This window comes from Acinonyx jubatus, chromosome B2 (genome assembly GCF_027475565.1).
Source record: "Acinonyx jubatus isolate Ajub_Pintada_27869175 chromosome B2, VMU_Ajub_asm_v1.0, whole genome shotgun sequence".
In the NCBI taxonomy this organism is placed as follows: domain Eukaryota; kingdom Metazoa; phylum Chordata; class Mammalia; order Carnivora; family Felidae; genus Acinonyx; species Acinonyx jubatus.
The window spans coordinates 63,484,373-63,503,918 of NC_069385.1; the positions used below are offsets into that span (position 1 = coordinate 63,484,373).

A 19,546-nucleotide genomic window follows, 5' to 3' on the forward strand; every position below is an offset into this window, starting at 1 on the left:
GCTTTAGCAACTGAACTACAGTATAGGCAAAAATAATACACACATTTTATATATATATATAGTGGAAAGTAGTAAATAGGCCTATACAGTTGCAAAGTTTCCACATTTTAAAGTAATACAATATTAATGCTAATTAAACTGAAAAGTTAATGATATATATTGTAATCCCTAGAGTAACCATTAAATATATATGAATTCCAAATACTCTAAAAACATTTCTACGGTCCAAGTAAGACAGCAAAGTAAAAGCAGAGGAATAAAAAACAGGAGGAAAAAGAGAAAACAATTTTTTTAAATGTGACTTAAATCCAACCACATCAATAATTACATTAAATGTAAGTAGATTAATAATTCCATTTAAAAATCAAAGATTGTCACAATGGATTTTTTAAAAGCAGGACCCAAGTCTATGCTGTATATATGAGATGAATTTTAAATACTAAGACACAAATAATTTAAAATTAAATGGATCGGGGTGGGGGGGTAGTGCCTGGCTGGCTCAGTGGATTAAGCGTCTGACTTTTTTGATATTGGCTCAGGTTATGATCTCACAGTTTGTAAATTCAAGCCCTAGGTTGACTGGCCACACTAACAGTGTGGATCCTCTTTGGGATTCTCTCTCTCCCTCTCTCTTTGCCCCTCCCCTAATTGCACACACTCTCTCTCAAAAAAAATAAATAAACTTAAAAAATGTATAAAAAATTAAATTAAATTAGATGGGAAAAGATATACCATTTAAATAGTAAATACAAAGCTGGAGTGGCTATCATAGCAGCTTTATTTATAATAAACTAAAATTAAAAAGCCTACATTCTAATAAAAGGAAAGTGGATAAACAAACCACAATTCAACTGTGCAATGAAATACTAGATGGCAATTAACAGGACCTAACTGCTGATACACCCAAGTATGGATATATCTCAAAAACATACTAAGTGAAAAAGTTTCGCTCAAAACAACCTACTGTATGAATTCCATTTGTATTCCATTCTAAAACAGGTAAAATTAACCTGTAATGGAAAATATCAGAATGGTAGCTGTTTCTAAGTGGGCTGGGCAGGGATTGACAGAGAAGGGGCATGAAGGAATTTTCTGGGGTCATGGTAGTGTTTCACAGGATGATCCTGGGGATGCTTATACAGGTACATGTAATTATCAAAAACTCAATGAAACTACACTTAAGAATTCTGTATTTCATTGTATGTAAATTTTACACCAAAAGAAAAAAATGTAAATAGAACACAAATTAATGATATGCATGCTAGGTGTTAGGGGAAATTGTACTGATGTCTGCACTTTCATTTGAAATGCATCAAAAATAATAGATGAATCGAAGAATGTAGGAACAACTAAATGAATAGATCTGGGACAAAGCAATATACTAAAATGTTAATAGAAGCATCTAAGTGGTAGTTACATGGTGATCACTGAGAGATTCTTTCAACTTTTCTGTATGTTTAAAATTTTTCTAAACAAAAGTTGAAAAATTACATATTAAAACAAAAATATAAAGAGGGAAGATGAAGAGGGGTACACAGAGGGCTAAATTGTATCTGCTTTGTTCTTGAAAACACAAAATGGTCTGAAGCAAATAGAGCAAAACATTATGATTTTAAAGACCCTAGTATTCATGGGTATTAGTTGTATTATTCTCTTTTCTCTCTTTTATTCATATTTTTCTTCATGCTTCAAATGTTTCATAATTTCATTTTTTTATAAACTATAAATGGAATGACTGTAATACATTAGAGTATGAAGGGCAATGTACTGAATCCTGGGACCTGGAATTTTAGCACTCACCCAATCATTAAGGGCTATGAACCTGGTATAAAGTGACAAAAATCTCCCTGACCTTAGTTTCTTCATTTGTAAAATAAGAGAATTAAACTGAGTTGATATATTAGAGATTAATTTCATCTCGACAATTCTATAAACCTAAAATAAGCAAAAATAAACAAAAGTGTATTTTTAGGAATTGCTTCCTGTGAAATGTTATACATGAGCCCAAATACTCAGAGTTAATCATACAAGTAGTCAGAGAATAATTTTGTGCATAATGGAATCACAATCTTTACATTTTTACTCAGCCTACTAAATGCAATAAAGTAACATATAAGTAGGGGGTTAATCATTACTGAAGAGCCCAAAGCCCAGAAAGAAAGAGAAGCAAAGTTTAGTTTTTAAGACATAATTTCTACTATTTATTCTTCTCATAACTTGGGGTCTTGGGAATTCCATTTTAAGCCTCACTTTTTTTATCCTTACATTATGGGGATTACAGTCAATGACCTTTAAGAACACTGCCAGCTCTAAGATTCTACAATTAGAATTCTATTTGGGTTAAATACCTGTGAGTATACATTACTAAACGTTTATTTATCCTCTCATAACCACTAGTACTCTACCTTTTTTTTCAAAGCCACTCAAGAGTACTGTCATTATCAATCCCCACCAAACAGCTACCCAAATTTGGTGTTGTTAGTGAATTATATGCAGTGGACAAATTAATCTTGTAAAACTATTGGGATTACAATTTTCAATGCAGCATTTAGGGATATAAAAATAGGGTACTTCTGAAAATCAAACAGCATGTTGCCACGTTACCAACTAGTACCATCTTTTGGGTCTGCCATCATGTTCCATATGTACACAGGAAGGAAAATTAGAAGCAAAAATGAGAACTTGACGTATTTAAGGTCGATACTTAGCTGCTACTTGGTAGTTCCCAATCCCTTTAAGGAAATTACTTGACCGAGCTTGAAACACTGTTTTTGGTTATCAATTGAGTTAGACATTTAAGACGTGTCTTTCTGGCCACAAAATGAAACTTCTATCATCTTTTTCCAAAACAAACAAGCAAACAAACAAAAAGAGTAGGACCAGGGAAGGAGGAGATTTTTATCCTTTAAATTCATGTACTCTTTATCGCTTCTTGGCCTTTTGGTCAGTATAAATTCACGTACATCTTTAACTCTTACCAATGCAACTTATCCATTATATCTTTACAACTATAATTCTTTATGAAAGAAGAGGATTTCTAAAATGTAATAATTATTGCTACTTCTCAAAAAAAAAAGTGTCCCTCTTTAAACAATGCTATAATTTCTTTTCTGTGAACATTCTAATTTTTTTTTAATTTAATGTTTATTTATTTTTGAGAGAGAAAGAGACAGAGAGTGAGTGGGAGGGACAGAGAGAGAGGGAGGCACAGAATCCGAAGCAGGCTCCAGGCTCTGAGAGGTCAGCACGGATCCCAAGGTGGGGCTTGAACCCGTGAACCTTGAAATCATGACCTGAGCTGAAGTCGGACGCTTAACTGACTGAGCCACCCAGGCACCCCCGTATGAACATTTTATTTTGAATAAAAAGTTTCTAAATCCCATTCAACAGGGCAACACATCTTACCTGAAGATAAGTTTTTCAAAGTTTCTAATACAATCTCATTTCTCAAAAATTGAAATGTTTGCCCATGGAGAAATTTATGTTTCTGGAAATACAATGCCATATTGAGACTTCTGCTTTTTAAATAGATTAAGAACAATTTCTTTTTCCTCTTTGACTCTTTGCTATTTTCTTAGCCACTTTATCTTTTTCTTTTTATTTCACGTATAATTTTTCTCCCTTCTTATACCTAACTTATGTTAATTGTTTCCCAGTGTCCTAATACGGTTAACATTTAAGTCCTCCCCAGTGGAGTCTAGTGGAGGAATGCATTCCATTGTGCAAAAAAAGCTTTTGCCAAAGAAGCTAAAGAAAAAACAAAAAGATCTGAAGAAACAAATCTATTTTTCCGTCATTACGTGCCTGAAAGGAACCTGCCACCTAGAAGAAAATCTGTTTAGTTTTACAGTATAACTAATTATGCATGAGTTTAGATCAGAATCCCTAATGTTCAAAGAAACCATATTATGCCGCAGAGTAGAGCCATCTTTCATTTTTAAGAATTGATATAGGGGGCGCCTGGGTGGCGCAGTCGGTTAAGCCTCTGACTTCAGCCAGGTCACGATCTCGCGGTCCGTAAGTTCGAGCCCCGCGTCGGGCTCTGGGCTGATGGCTCAGAGCCTGGAGCCTGTTTCCGATTCTGTGTCTCCCTCTCTCTCTGCCCCTCCCCCGTTCATGCTCTGTCTCTCTCTGTCCCAAAAATAAATAAACGTTGAAAAAAAAAAAAAAAAGAATTGATATAGGCTTCTGGTAGCTGTAGAGTACATTTGTCCATCATACTCATAACACTCATAACAGTTTTTTGTAAGCTACGAAACCAAAGGCCAATGAAGAATTAATAATGGCTACATCCAATAGATATTAGCAACTACAGGGGAGGCTTCAGGTTTTTGCTTAATATTCTGCATGCCCATCTCTAGTTAGTCTAAATGCATTTAAAAAAAAAATCGGGATGCACCTCCGTACCATTGTTTTTAAGCCCCAAGAAAGACATAAATTTAACAATAAACATTAACTAAAATGGTCCAGGGGGGAAAACATAATTTTTATTTGTTTGTTTGTTTGTTTGTTTCTCAAGGGGCAGGCAGAACCAAATTAGTTGGCTCTCCCAGAATCAATATGTAAAAGTGTGAAAAAGAATGTCAGTATTTCTGTGGCTTATATTTCTTTGAGAGGGAGGAAAGGGGACATATTCTCTGTGTTTTACATACAGCTTTAAGCTCTAGATGGTCGTGGGATGGGATTTGGAAAGGGAGGGTGGGGGAAATGCAGAGCCGCATGAAGACTTTTATTCTAGGAGTATTCTAAAGGTCAAGAGATTTCTGGATTACCCCCCCCCCCAAAATACATAAAACTATATTTCTGGATTATCCAGAAGACAGATGAAACTACTGCCCATCTCCTATCCCATTTATTACTGACATATCCACTTTATTTTTTTTAAGGTTTATTTATTTTGAGAGAGAGAGAGAGAGAGAGCCCATGCACATGAGCAGAGAAGGGGCAGAGAGAGAGGGAGATAGAGAATCCCAAGGCTGGGCTTGATCTCACAAATCTTCAGATCATGACCTGAGCCAAAATCAAGAGTCAGACCTTTAACCAACTGAACCACCCAGGCACCCAGACATACCCACTTTAAAGAAAGAAATTCTGGTTTCCTTAGGATGGGAGTGTGCGGGAGACAAGTTCTATTACCCCACACAGAGCTCTTCTAAACCTCTCTAAACTCAAGTCAATAGTAATAAAAATAATTTCTTTATTCCATTACTTTGGACCAAAAAAGACAGAAGAATAAAAGAGAAAAAATGTCGGGGGATGTTTAATGTGGTTGCAGGGCCTATGTATATAAGTGAGGCAAGAAAGGAAGACTGCTAATCAAATAGTTAGACTTGGGAATCACTGTTCTGGTTGAAGTTGCCAGATCCCTTCCATGTTTGTAAAGACACTCAGTTAAATAACAATTGTGTTGATAAGTTGTGTCGCCTATTTAAAAACAGTTACTAGGGGCTCTTACGGACTCAGTCCCTTGGTTAAGCATCCAAGTTCAGCTCAGGTCAGCTGAGCTCATGGCTTGTGAGTTCGAGCCCCACAACAGGCTCTGTGCTGTCAGCTCAGAGCTTGGAGCCTGCTTCTAATTCTGTGTCTCAGTCTCTCTCTGCCCCTCCCCCGATCGATCGTGCGCGCTCTCTCTCTCTCTCTCTCTCTCTCTCAAAAACAAACATTGAAAAATAAAAAAAAACAGTTTTAATACATAGGTATTCTTTCTATCTTACCATGAAGCTAGAATCCACTAGTTTTGGGGGTTTTTTTCATTCTTTCATCGTAATATTGGGTTCATAATCCTTTTGCTAGACATTGTTCTCCTCCCTCCAACTATTTTCACAACCAGTTCCAAAAGAGAAACAAATAAATCACGTGAAAGGAAATAACTATAGATTTGGAAAAACAAACATGATAATTCCTAGGGACACACAGAATCAAAAAGATCATTTGAAATGCTATATCTCTATATTTGAAAGTGAAACTGTGCTGAATACTATTAATAACAAGTTAAATAAAACACAACAGGGGCATTTACAGTCCAATTAGATTATTAATGAAAAAGTAAACTATTTCTTTCATGCCATAAAATGCTATTTTCCATATAGAATATGTATCTTCCTGGTATATAATTATTCCTTCTAATTTCTTTTCTGAAACATGCTGTTAACAGTGACTGGCAATAGCGACTGTGTGTAAAAATACTACAGACACAGGTTAGTATGTTAAAGAAAAGACTAAACATATTGTAAAAGATAAGGAACCCATAATGGAAGAATTAAGCAATCAAAATGCATTTATAAACACTTTTTTCTCTTTTTCCTCCATATGGGCAAATAGAATATGACTAAATATGAAATTCAATTTTCACTGTCTTCCTAGTCACAGGCCAACTGATCCCTGGGTCATGTGGCTTTGCTCCCAACTGGAAACAGAGAATAAAAGCACTTTTCAGACTCTTTTCAGGAGGTACAGTCTTGAAGCCACCACTACTTGACACAAATTAAAAGCTGGATTCATAGAATTGTCATTTGTACAGAGATGTCTAAATTTTATGAAGTCCCTGTATTTCTTTAGCCTCTGTGATATCTGACCCTGGATTAGGTTAGATGACCAGACAAAATCTAAACCTTCTTCTACTGACCACCTGCAAGACTTTCCATTGCCCACCTATAACTAATCTGTCAATGTCGATTGTCAAGGAAAGATTGCAAGTTTGATGAGGGCAGGGTCTACATCTCTAACGTTACCATTCCCCATCTGTTTTGGTTCCAGATAACACATAAGAGACACTCAAAAATGACTACTGAAAAAAATGAACAAACCTAGATTAGCTTTCACAGACCTCCTTTACCAAGATGCTACATGACAAAAAACTAGTTCTCATTACACTGGTGTGTGTGTTGATCATAGGTTACAGTTAAGAAACAGATTTCCCTGAATTGCACAATGCTCTATGAAAACCCAGGAGTTAAATTTCCCATGAGCCTGTGTACCTGGAATAGTTGCACATCTCCTGAAGAATCAGTTTATTCTCTTGATGATGATTCTACGCATCTTGGAATTATTTCCATCTTTGTGTTGGTTGTTAGAGAGCTGAGGACTAAACATGTGGCTCACTGACCAATACATAGGGCTTCAGAGTGGGCATTTGGTTCCATAGTCACACTTCATGCTCTGCCCTTCCTTTCTCTGGCTTTACCTTGGCTTCATTTCCCTCACTTTGTTTTAAATTTATGTTATGTATCTTTGTAAGCCACCTTAATTTCTTTTTGAATCAAGGTGGAATGTAAATAAATTGATTTTTTTCCTTTCATGTAGGAGTTATTAACTTTGCTGAAGAAAAGAAGAGGCAAAGAAAGACATAATATAGACTTTGGCAATATATGGCTGATTTTAAAAGACCTTGGGGATATCTTGGGAAGAGAAGATACTATTTCTATCCCACATTGTATAGTTTTAGTTTTATGTACATCACAAGGCAATTGCACAACGTCAACCCTTTTTATTATGTTACATCAAGAATGTTAATACTTACCACATATTTAAAAATAAAAACAAAAGAATGTAACTGGACCAGAAGCAGCTTAGCTTTTACTTATGGTCAGAACATTAGGAACAGGGAAAATTAATGAAACTATAAAAGTATATGGAAAACATTGATATCAAGTAAACAGAATGGCCTCTTACTATTTAATTATGTTTAAAGACATGGGGTCCCTCCTATTCCCATGCTCCTTTCTTTCACAGAGTAAATTTTCAATTTCTCATAAGAGGTAGATTCTCAGGAGACAGAGAAATAGACCAATGCTAGATAAGAGCAAAAAACTCACAATTTTTCTAAGAACTCATACTTGAGTTAAATAGTTTATTCAGAAATGCAGTCACATTGTATCATAGTCTGACAAAATTATGATAATAGTTAATCTGAATATAGAATGTCCCTATGCTGCTATTGCTAACCCTTCATCTACCTAGCAAGTACATTTAACTAAAAGGAAGAAACAATGACAAAGGAACACACACACACACACACACACACACACACACACACACACACACTTACATATCATCATCTGCCCCCAAATAGCAAAGGCATCTCTGCCACAAGAACCTTGCCCATCTCTGCTCCAGGTTCAGGTAGAGAACTACTGTCAGTCTATTTTAGAACTCCCATTTAAATTCTGTATGTCTTTATAAATGCAGTTATCATTACCATTGTTGCCTTATCACTCTCTATGATTGCTCTCTTTCAGTCAAGTACAAAGGCAGCCTGAATATAAATGTTTTGTCATAAAACTGCTATTCAAATAATAAAAAAGGGTTATAATAGTACTAAAAATAATTTACCCCCAAGGCTGCTGCATAGACTGGCAGTGTGCAGATTTGAGGGGCACAAAACACCTCCAGCCATACTCTCACTGTCCTCTGAACTCTTCCACTGCATCTGAACCCATATTTGCATGATTTTAAAAATAATTTAGATGTCATTACATGACTAGCATATCTAGAAAATTTTTAGCATTAGATTAAAAAAGATACAAGTTATTTTTATCACTATTATCATTACTGTACTTAAGAAACATGGGATAAATTAGAGTGAGTGTTTATATCTTTCAAAGGGAAGTTATTTTTTAGTTCATTAGTTTGGGGCAAATGGATAAACACGTAGTGCATATATGTGTACGCACATATAAGGTACACACATATATAGATACACATGTGTCATACACATGCATACAAATTATACACACATATCACATGTACACACATATAGCATATACATAGCATGCATACGTATATGTCATGTGTACATGCATACATATAAACACATATATCCTATATATCATATGTACACACTCACATACAAAATCTTTACTCTGAAAATGCTTTTGTTGGTATCAGGACTAGCTGTGCACTGCCACCCAGGGGCTGTCTACAACATTTTAACACTGCTATCTTGCCAAGAGGCATTCAAAGTCATTACCGAATGCATCCTGGACAGTCCTTCATGGTAGCTGTTAGCATTCCCATTGCATATTCCGGTAGCTTTGGTGTCATTTCCCATAGCATGAATGCACATTGCAGAGAAAGGCAGAGAAAAAGAAGGGAGAAAAGAATGCCAAACAAGCAAAGGACCACCTAGAAGGAAACAAACAAATTATACTGACAAGGCTGACAAGGGGGAATAAGAAAGAGAGAAAGAGGGGAAGGAGGAGGTTTATGGGCTTCATGCCCACTGCTCTGGGTAAATATCCCTCCTTGCAACAATAAAGACAAATAAAGTACAAAGAAGGGATAAAGCAGAAGATTACAGACCTGGCCGGTGTTTGATAAATGGCACTCTACTTCACTCTGCTTATTGTGTACTTCATACCTCACTCCTGAATATGGAAGAGAATTTTATTAAAGATTTAGCCACGGTGGTGGTGGTGACTGGCTCACAGTAATTTTCCTACAAAGTAGTTTAATCTATCACAGGGCAGACAGTGCACCTTCTTACCATGTATCATATCTGTCTATTGAGTAAGTGCTATCCAAATCCAATTTCTTTTCATTTTTGGAACCTGTGATGCATATTCAAGATACACTTTCGTTTTGTCTTTGTCCTAAATTGGGTGCTGTATGAGATGGGGACGGGAGGAGTACTAATAAAAAGAAAATCTGCACTCTAAGGTTTCTATATCATTCTGGTCATTTTTTGTATTTTACAAAAATAAATTGCATAATTTCAATGGCATATAATATTGGTCACATGTGGAGTCACCAGGACCTTTCATATTTATGGATATGAATATGAAGCATTGCACCACTGATTATGGAATGAACTTAGAAAATCATTACAGTCAAGTTCCGGTTTTGAGCTTTGTGAAGCACACAGGGGTTGTTCCATTCGATAATGAGATGACTCGTGCAATAATAGGGAAACTGTTTCGACCAAAATCATTCAGCAGTTCATTACGTGGTAAAATGTAAATCCAGAAGTGTCATAAGCAAGGTACTTTCAGAGTGCTCTGTTATGGAATCACAGAAATTAGAAAAGCCCCGTGAGGTCACTCACTTCATCTGTTCCTGGTATCAAAGTGCTCTGAGCAAAATATTTTCAAATATAGAGTCCATGCTCCCATCATGATATTCTATTATTTCTCCTTTCATTGCATTACTTTATTTCACTATGATGAATTGTTCTCAACCTGACAATTGTTTCCTTTAAATGCTATTGGTCTTTTTGTAACAAATAAGTAATTCTGCTCTTACTCAGTTACAACAAATCCTTCACACTACTGTTAAACCTTGTTATTAGATTCTCTTTAAAATTGACCTTAAATATGTATTTTTTAATTATAAGGTTAATTAGTATGTATTTTAGCCAGAAAAATTTACATTTAGAATCACAAATTATTATTGTCTTATAGTCCCTTGGAGGACCCAGAAACCCCACAGTCAATTCCCATCTACCAGTAATTTAAAAGTTACATCTTGTCAATTTCCAGCTGTTTCTACCCTCAGCAACTTGGACCCTTTCTTATTAGGTCCCAAAATCAAATATAAAATTTTAAAAATACTAAAAGTAGCTCTTTATTAGGAAAACTTTGAGCCCCATCCACCTTGTCCAAGTCCTTCAATTTAAAGATGAGAAAATAATTGAATCCCAGAAATTAATTTGTCTATATGGTCAAACAACTGACTTATAATTAGGGGAAAACAGATTTTAAATCTAAAAGACCTAGTTTCAGATCCTTCCTCTGTAGTTAACTAGTCCTGTGACCTTGGGTGGACCATTAACTTTCTGAGCTTCAGTTACTTCTCTGTAAAATGGAAATAGCAATACCAAACCCATGAGTTTGTCATAGGAATCCAGAGAAAATATTTAAAACACTATTATCACAATGCCTGGCACACAGTGCTCAGTAAATTATATCAGTTAGTCACAAAACTTAACCTAGAAACCACTGCTCAAGGGAATTTATTTAGCCACATAAATTCATGCTATCTATCATCTCCATTTCACCTATATACAGTTGACCTTTGAACAACATGGGGGTTAGGGGCACCCACACTCCATACTGTTGAAAATGCATGTACGACTTTTGACTCCCTAAAAATTAAACTACTAATAGCCTCCTGTTGACCAGAAGCCTTACTTATAACATAAAGAGTTGATTAATACATATATTGTATGTTACATGAATTATATACTGTATTCTTATAATAAAGTAAGCTAGAGAAAAGAAAATGTTATTACAAAAATCATAAGAAAGAGAAAATGTATTTATAGTACTATACTGTGTTTGTGGGAAAAAAATACACATATAAATGGACCCACGCAGTTCTAACCTGTGTTTTTGAAGGGTCAATTGTATTATAAATCAGAGCTCATGATAAAGACAAAATTAAGCATGCATCTAAAACTATATACAAGGTATTCACTTATCAAGCCAATAAAAATTTATTACAGCTAAAGATGTTTTTAAAAGTCTAATTATAGAAAATAGAACCATTTGGATATTGTCCTGGGTTTGGGGGAAATAGGAAGATAATAATCAGTAACATTGGAAATAACTTGATTTTTCACTACTTTCCTAAAACATATTGACAATAAAATGTTTGTGTAAACACTTTTTCACATTAATACTATTAATATTATTTATGTATGTTGCTATTTTGAAATGAAATGCATTTTGGCGTGGGGGGTGGGGATGGTGTGCTTGGGTGGCTCGGTCGGTTTAGCAGCTGACTCTTGATTTTGGCTCAGGTAGTGATACCACAGTTCCTGAGTCCGCATTGGGCTCTGTGCTGACAGCACGAAGCCTGCTTGGGATTCTGTCCCCCTCTCTCTCTGCCCCTTCCCTGCTCAGGCTTGCTCGCTCTCTCTCTCTCTCTCTCTCTCTCTCTCAAAAATAAGTAAAGTTTTTAAAAAGTTAAAAAATAAAAAATAAAATAAAATGCATTTTTCATATTATGAAACTAATACATGTAGTGAAGAAAATTTCCACAATATAAAAAAAAAAATCATTCATTATCCTACTACCCAGAAATAATTGCTTTTAATATCTTGGGGAAAAATCTTTGGAATGCTTTAAATATATATTTTATCATAATTATACATGCAATTAGATTCATCATATGTTACAGAGATATAGATTATATACTATTTTATAACCTATCTTTTTCCCCAGTTATAAATGGTAAGCATTTTTCCATGCCCTTATATATTCTTGAAAACATAATTTAAGTGGCATATCATAGGGATTTGTCAGTACTCTGTTTAACTTCTCTCCTAAAATATTTGTATTGTTCTCAGTAACTGTGTAATAAGCATCCTTTAATTCTGTGATTCCTTTTGAATAGGATTTTCAGGCATTTATTTAACTAAAAACTCCTTGAAGCCACAGCTCTTGTCCAATCTCTATTTGATTTTATTGCAAACATAGTATGGATTTTTGATAAGAACACATTTAAGAAATATATTCCTATCAATTAATATTCAATTAAAAAAACATTTACTTTTCCAAACACCAAAAAACTAACTCACAGTCTGGGATTCATACTACTATGATTTCTTTATATTGTCATGATAAATTTTGCATGGGAAATTTAATAATTATTGCTAAAGCATGTCTCCCTTTCTAGAAATTTTCTCTATAAACTAGAGACCTTCATAAATATCACTACAATCAAGATACATCCATAAATTAAACTGTTTATTCACTGTAGTGCCTACATAACTAACATGAAGAGATAAGATGGTTGGCAACTGGAAAAATTGTCCTATTTCATAAAAATTGCAAAAATGCTCACATCTTTTAGATGCCATCTCTTAAAACCAAAACGCTAACATTGACTCATATTTCTAATAAGTGTTTCATATTAAAACAGATATACCTTATACATTTACACATTTTGGAGATTTAAATTTGTAATGGTAAAAGAAGAAATCCAACATTTAAAACAATTTTTCATCTGATGTATGCCACCTGCACTAGTCTCAAAAACTTTCTATATATAAGATTAATTTGGAGTAACTTTAAAGTCAGGTCATTATAATAACAAAGAAAAACTTCTAATTACATCATGCTGAAATAGAAAATAATCAACCAGAAAATTGACCATTTTAAGCATGATTGTAATCATCCTTAGGGGAAGAAAATGGGCAAACATATACTTGCTTTGAAGAAAAAAAATATACAGAAAGCTTTCTTTAAATATATGTATGTATTTTTAAGTGTATGCTTATACATGTTAAACTAATGCTATATTTCCTCTATTCATTGCCTTCAAATTCCTTCCAGTCTGACTATTCCAAAGTAAAAAAGCACTCTATTGGCAACAGAAGCATTTTATTTTTAATACTGCTTTATTTATATTCAAAGCAGAGTATTTAGAAGGCATGAGGCACCAGTTTATAATGAAAGACGTTAGTGCATTCTGGAAACCATGAGTCTTTTATTCACTCTTTAAGATGCATTCACTAACCACAGAAGAATCTCACTAAATGTAAAGATTAAGACCTATTTAAGTATAGTTATATTGAAATGACTCAGAAATTTGTAAAATAAGTTTATTTTCACACTTCTAATAGACTCAGTTATTATGGTCAGCAGTACAACTAGGGTAGGAGCAGACATTTTATGCCTTACAGAAGACTGCACCAACTACTGCACAGCGCCACCTGGCAGCAGGACGAAGGACTGTGCCACCGTCTTCTGGCCTCCTCTCACTGAAAATCACTAATTGGTACAGGACAATGTGTCCTTCAGAAAGTCCCCAACTGATGCTGGCCTCATTTTCTTCATTAAAAATGGACACATTCATGTACCAAGTTTGAAAAGCTGGGGGTTTTGTCACTTGGTTTTTGTTATTTGTACTTTTTAAGCATCTTAATTCAGAACACTTCATTTTCAAAGGGCATCTTTACTGCAGCTGATCACAGCTGATGATGATGAATGTATCTACATTTTTCAAAAATAATTTGTCATCAGTTTTCATGGAGATAATCACAATAAGTTAATTTACAATAGTGACACAAAGAAAAATCCAGTGTTCAGCTGAGTGTAGCTATATGCCTCTGTAGAGAAAGAACAACAAAAACACCAAAGAAAAAAGAACTTCTCATACCCATATGTTTGAATCATTCTTATTTTTATTTATATGTCTATACACATAGTAACATTTGTATTTGTACTCTGAAAAGGAATCTAACACATGGTTTGTACATATTAGCATGAACAAAATCTTATTAAATCCTTTGACCTTTCTCTTCAATGATTTACTTGTAACCTGAATACATGTAAACAGCTAGAGACATTCATAAAAACAAAAAAAAAAAAACACTTAAATAACAACTACTTCCATAATCTGAGCAAAAGTAGTTACTATTGCTCTTTTGACTGGAAAAGAAATTTTTGGCATCTGTTGTTCTTTAAAGAGGCCTAAACAATTACAATTTGTCATTCCCATTTCTTCATAGCCACACACTCAAAAAAAAAAAAAAAAAAAAAAGGAGAGAAAGGTAAGGAACTGATAATGATTTCCTACATTTCTGGTACAATTGAAATTCCAAAATAATACTGCCAATTCAAAGAGCAAAACATCAAACTGGGCTCATGCTCATATTTAGTATGCTAGATGTTCTTCTAATTGAAAAGTTAGTAACCTTCTATGAACTACACTCTACTACATTACAGTTTTCACAACCATAAAAAAAATAAAATTTGGCATGTCCCTAACCTGTGGGGTAATTCTCATTTAAAGAGAAAATATATTCTTTTTGTTTTGTGTTTCCTAGTTTCTTAAAAACAAATGTTTATCTTAGAATCAATCAAAACATTCTAAGATCGTAGATATTTAAGAGCTGACAAAAGTGTTTGCCCAGCAAAAATATTACAGGGTTGGGACACCTGGGTGGCTTACCGGTTAAGTGACTGACTTCGGCTCAGGTCATGATCTCATGGTTTGTGGGATCAAGCTCCACATCAGGCTCTGTGCTGATAGCTCAGAGCCTGGAGCCTGCTTCCGATTGTCTGTCTCTCTCTCTCTGTCCCTCGCCTGCTCCTGCTCCTTTTCTCTCTCTCTCAAAAATAAATAAACATTAAAAAAAAAATTACAGGGTCGAGGATACAGCACTTCAGATTATACACTCACACAAAGACCTTTTTTGCCTTTTCCTTTACATTCCTTACAATGATGCAGGAGGTAAGAGAAAGATGTTATAGGAAGGGCATACTTACTGGGAAATAGCCTATATCACTTCTTGGTGATTGCACTTTCCTTCTTCCCTCAAAGCCCAGGGTTAAACAGAATCACCACACTGGAGAAGAAAAAAAGGCAAACAAAAATGGTGTACTTCCCAGCCCACCAGTCTAAACCTACTTCCCCACCCTGGGTGGACTCTCTTCCCAGCTGAAGTTGAAGATGAGCCCTTCAAGTCAAAATTGGCAGGTGCCAGGGAAAGATGGGTTATCAGAAAATCCTTGTGCCCTCATTCTTACATTTAACCTGAGTGGCCAGCACACTGTGGTCACTAGGCCTGAATTACAGGCTACAAAGTTGCTCTGGGAGAGAGGCCCCAGGCTTACATGCTCTGAATAGATTTGGAAGAACAAGCCTTGGACTCTCCTTTGCAGGATGGCTATTGGTCTTTGCTAGATCATCCTGCTTAATACATTCCTGAGTAGAAACATAGTTATAGATACACTACCCAGAATATGTGTTAGATACCTCTTAAGCCTCACTTCACATTTTCTTGGCTAAAATTTTCACTACAACTTTTGTTATGGCAGACCTTTATCTCAGGGCCACTGTCTGTCTCTAGCAAGAATGACTGGATAATTTGTGGGGTCTAGTAGAAAATGAAAATGTGAGATCTCTTGTTCATAACTAATTATGAATTTCAAAACAACGAGAGCATACCATTAAATAAAGCATTAGGACCTTCAAAGTCTGGCCCCCTGTGACCTCACAGATCACTAACAGATAATACACCCACAAAGCCAGCCCTACTCTCTTGCTTTCTGTAATCAAACTTCTCTGCTGTGCCTCATGTTAGCTTTGTCCAACTAAACTGGAAAGGCACAAGTTAATACCTATTAAGCAAATCTTGAGCAGAGGGAGATGAAAGCTAGTGGATAAATACTCCCCTCTTTCATCCTGTGGGTATAAAATTCTGGGGAATGTTCTACAGGGCTCCTTAGGATTTGCTTAGCAGGATAGAACCCTAAACACCCACAATGAAACTCAGCCCAATAGCACATCCATGGATCACCATTCCCTTCTTGCTCATTTCACTCTTCTCAGTCACTCACCCATGTTCCTTAGGATCACTTCCCAAAATAAACCACCTGCATAAGAGCCCTGTTCTCAGGATCAGCTTTAGGGGAAAACCTAGACTAAAATGAAATACAAGACAGCTGAGTTAGGTGAGGGTTGAGATGAGAACACAGGGTAGGGAGCCAGTTTGAAAACTAGCAATAGTAACAGAGATGGAGAAAAGATAATTTTGGAAATTAAAAAGCAGAATCAAAGGGACATGGCAGCTGATTGGATATAGGAGATGAGGAAGAGAATCCAAATATAACAGGAAGTTTTCTTATTTAAGTGAATAATGGATGGTGACACCATTGACAAAATTAGGGAATGCAGAAAAACAACTGGAGTATAAAAATAACAAATTTGTCATCTCTCAGTGAAAATGTGTTAGCAGTTATACTTGAGTCTATAGATAGTAAACAAATTTAGGTAAAAGGCATAGTGATGAATATAACTATAAATGCACAAATAAACATTTATTGAATACAGAAATAGAGTTGGAGGAAATCCCCCCCCAAAAAAATTATTATAATGACATCCATTCTTTATTTTTACTACTTAAACTCCTGCTGGCAACCTATTATGCTTTAAAATACTTCCATAAGAAATATGAATACAATGGGAAGAAAAACTGGATCAACTAATTATTATATTAAATGATTTTAGTGTGAAGTGTTTCCAAAATCAATATTTAAAAATCTCAAGGTTGTTACATTCCTTTTGCCATTATCCTATCTCTTCAAATGACATAATCTATTTGAGAATTTAAATAAATTTAAACTTTTATTACAAAACTAAAACATTAATACTATTAAACTCTGGGGATCTGCCAAAGTTGTTAGCTTCCAAAGGCTTTCATCTGACCCCCGATATTTGGCCAAAAACTATAGGGCAAATTTTTCTTTAAGTAACGTTTACTATAAAAGTCAGGCAATTTTTCATTTCTACAGAAAATAGATAGCAAGTTGGTTTTAAGGGGATAGCTCAAAATCAGCCATACCTATAATCATCAAGTTTGTCTTTATTGATCTGTCTTGAGAGGAATTAAAATCTATCTGGATGTTTAGTTGTTGACATTCCTCTGGAATTTATTATTCACATATCCGGTATCATTAAAAATTCTGTCTTTGGAATTTTATGTACTTTCAATGTTATCAGGCTTTTCTGAAGGTGGAGCTGTCCACATGAATCACAAAGAAATGAGACTGGAATAGAATATAAGGTAACTCTCTCTTCTTGATGAGTAATATTTGCAACATCCCCTGAGTGATCAAAAATAAGTCAAGACACTTTAGATGAAAAGATCAAGAAGACACCATAGCTAAGATAGCAACCAGAGGAGACCTGAACCAGAACATGGTACCTGGGAAAACCTGCCCTGAAGCCTGGGAAACACAAAATATCCCACCACTTTGAGAAAATGTAAGGTTTAAAAATGAGAAGGAGGAAGACTTTCTCCAAAAAGACACAAAAAGAGGGGTGCCTGGGTAGCTCAGTCTGTTGAGCGACCAACTCTTGGTTTTGGTTCAGGTTGGTATCGAGCTCCACATCACGCTCAATGCTGGGCATGGAGCCTGCTTGAGATTCTCTCTCTCCCTCTCCTTCTAACCCTCCCTACTCATTTGCATGCACACACACACTCTCTCCCTCAAAACAATTAAAAATTAATTTAAAAAATATTTTTTTTAAAAATTAAAAGACACAGAAAGTGATAAATTGAACATGAAATTTAAAATGACAAAACTGGGGGCGCCTGGGTGGCTCAGTCAGTTAAGCATCCGACTTCGGCTCAGGTCACGATCTCGCGGTCTGTGAGTTCGAGCCCCGCGTCGGGCTCTGGGCTGATGGCTCAGAGCCTGGAGCCTGCTTCCTATTCTGTGTCTCCCTCTCTCTCTGCCCCTCCCCCGTTCATGCTCTGTCTCTCTCTGTCTCAAAAATAAATAAAATAAATAAATAAATAAATAAAATGACAAAACTGAATGTGCTAAGAGACTTGTTATAGAATAAAACTCTGTGTATGTATACATACATGTACAATAAACAATGAATTAGTGTGAGGAACACATTGTTTTTAAAATCTCTTCTAAATCAAGAAGAAAAATAAGACAACTAGCCAAAATAAACGAGAAGGCAATGAGATAACTAACCAGTAGAAAACTAGAACAAGAACATGAAGAGAACACCACAAGACAGGAATTATAAATAGGGCAAATAATGATTATAAGCATTTTTTAAAGATACTTATTATTAACCAGAGAAATATAAATTAAAACAAGAATGAGATAGCATTCTTCATTTAGATGACTGGCAGAAAAGAATTAAGTTCTCAATCAATCAGACATTGGACAATCTGAGGGAATGTTCATTTTGGGGTACAACTAGGCATATAAATAGGTACTGCCAATTTGAAGGAAAGGTTGGCAATATCTACACTGTACATTTCCTGTTACCCAACAATACCACTTTTAGGTGTCAAACAAAAAACTAGCAGAAACAAACAAGGAAGTATGTACAAGGATGTCCACTGAAGCTTTTTTGCAGCAACAGAATTTTGAAAAATATATATATATAGGATATATATATTCTAAATATATATATGATATATTATACATAAAAATATATATAGCATTTTAGAATGACTAAATATTTAATTGCTTCAAGGGAGGAGATGAGAATTCAAAGTGTTTTTAGTTAAAGGAAACTTTAACCTTATTTTAACTATTTTAATGCTTCACAAGGAGAATTTATTCATGTATTACATGAGTAATTAAAATGGTTTTGAAAGCAAACAAGGAAACTCCAGAAGATTAAGCTGAATGAAAAAAAAAAAAAAAAAGCCAGTCCCAAAAGGTCACGTACTGCATAATTCCATTTATATTATACATTATATTACACGTTTCTGAAATGACAAAATTTTACAAATGGAGAACTGATCAGTGGTTGCAGGGGTTTAAAGATGGCAAAGAAGTTGGTGTCACTATAAAACAGCAACACAAGAGATCCTTGTGTTCATGGAACCGTCCTTTTTAGTGTCTTTTCTATGGTGGTGTACCTAAACCTACACATGTGATAAAATTATATAGAACTGAACACACACACACACACACACACACACACACGAGTATAAATAAAACTGGAGAAATCTGAATAAGATCAGTAGATTGTAGCAATGTCAATATCCTGGTTGTGATATTATATCATAGTTTGGCAAAAATGTTAACATTGGGAGAAACTAAATAAAGTGTTGAGGGACTAT

General features: G+C 35.0%; 1 long non-coding RNA gene across 3 annotated transcripts in view; it reads right to left on the bottom strand.

Moving 5' to 3' along the window:
• Positions 1–19,546, bottom strand: part of LOC113598756 (uncharacterized) — a 943,191-nt gene that overhangs the window by 735,186 nt on the left and 188,459 nt on the right. The window contains exon 1 of one of the 3 annotated variants that reach the window (XR_008298454.1): positions 15,213–17,864. The exons of the other annotated variants lie outside the window; for them this stretch is intronic. This is a non-coding gene — a long non-coding RNA (uncharacterized LOC113598756). Of the gene's footprint in view, positions 1–15,212; positions 17,865–19,546 lie in introns of those variants that run through there. 3 annotated transcript variants of the gene reach the window in all.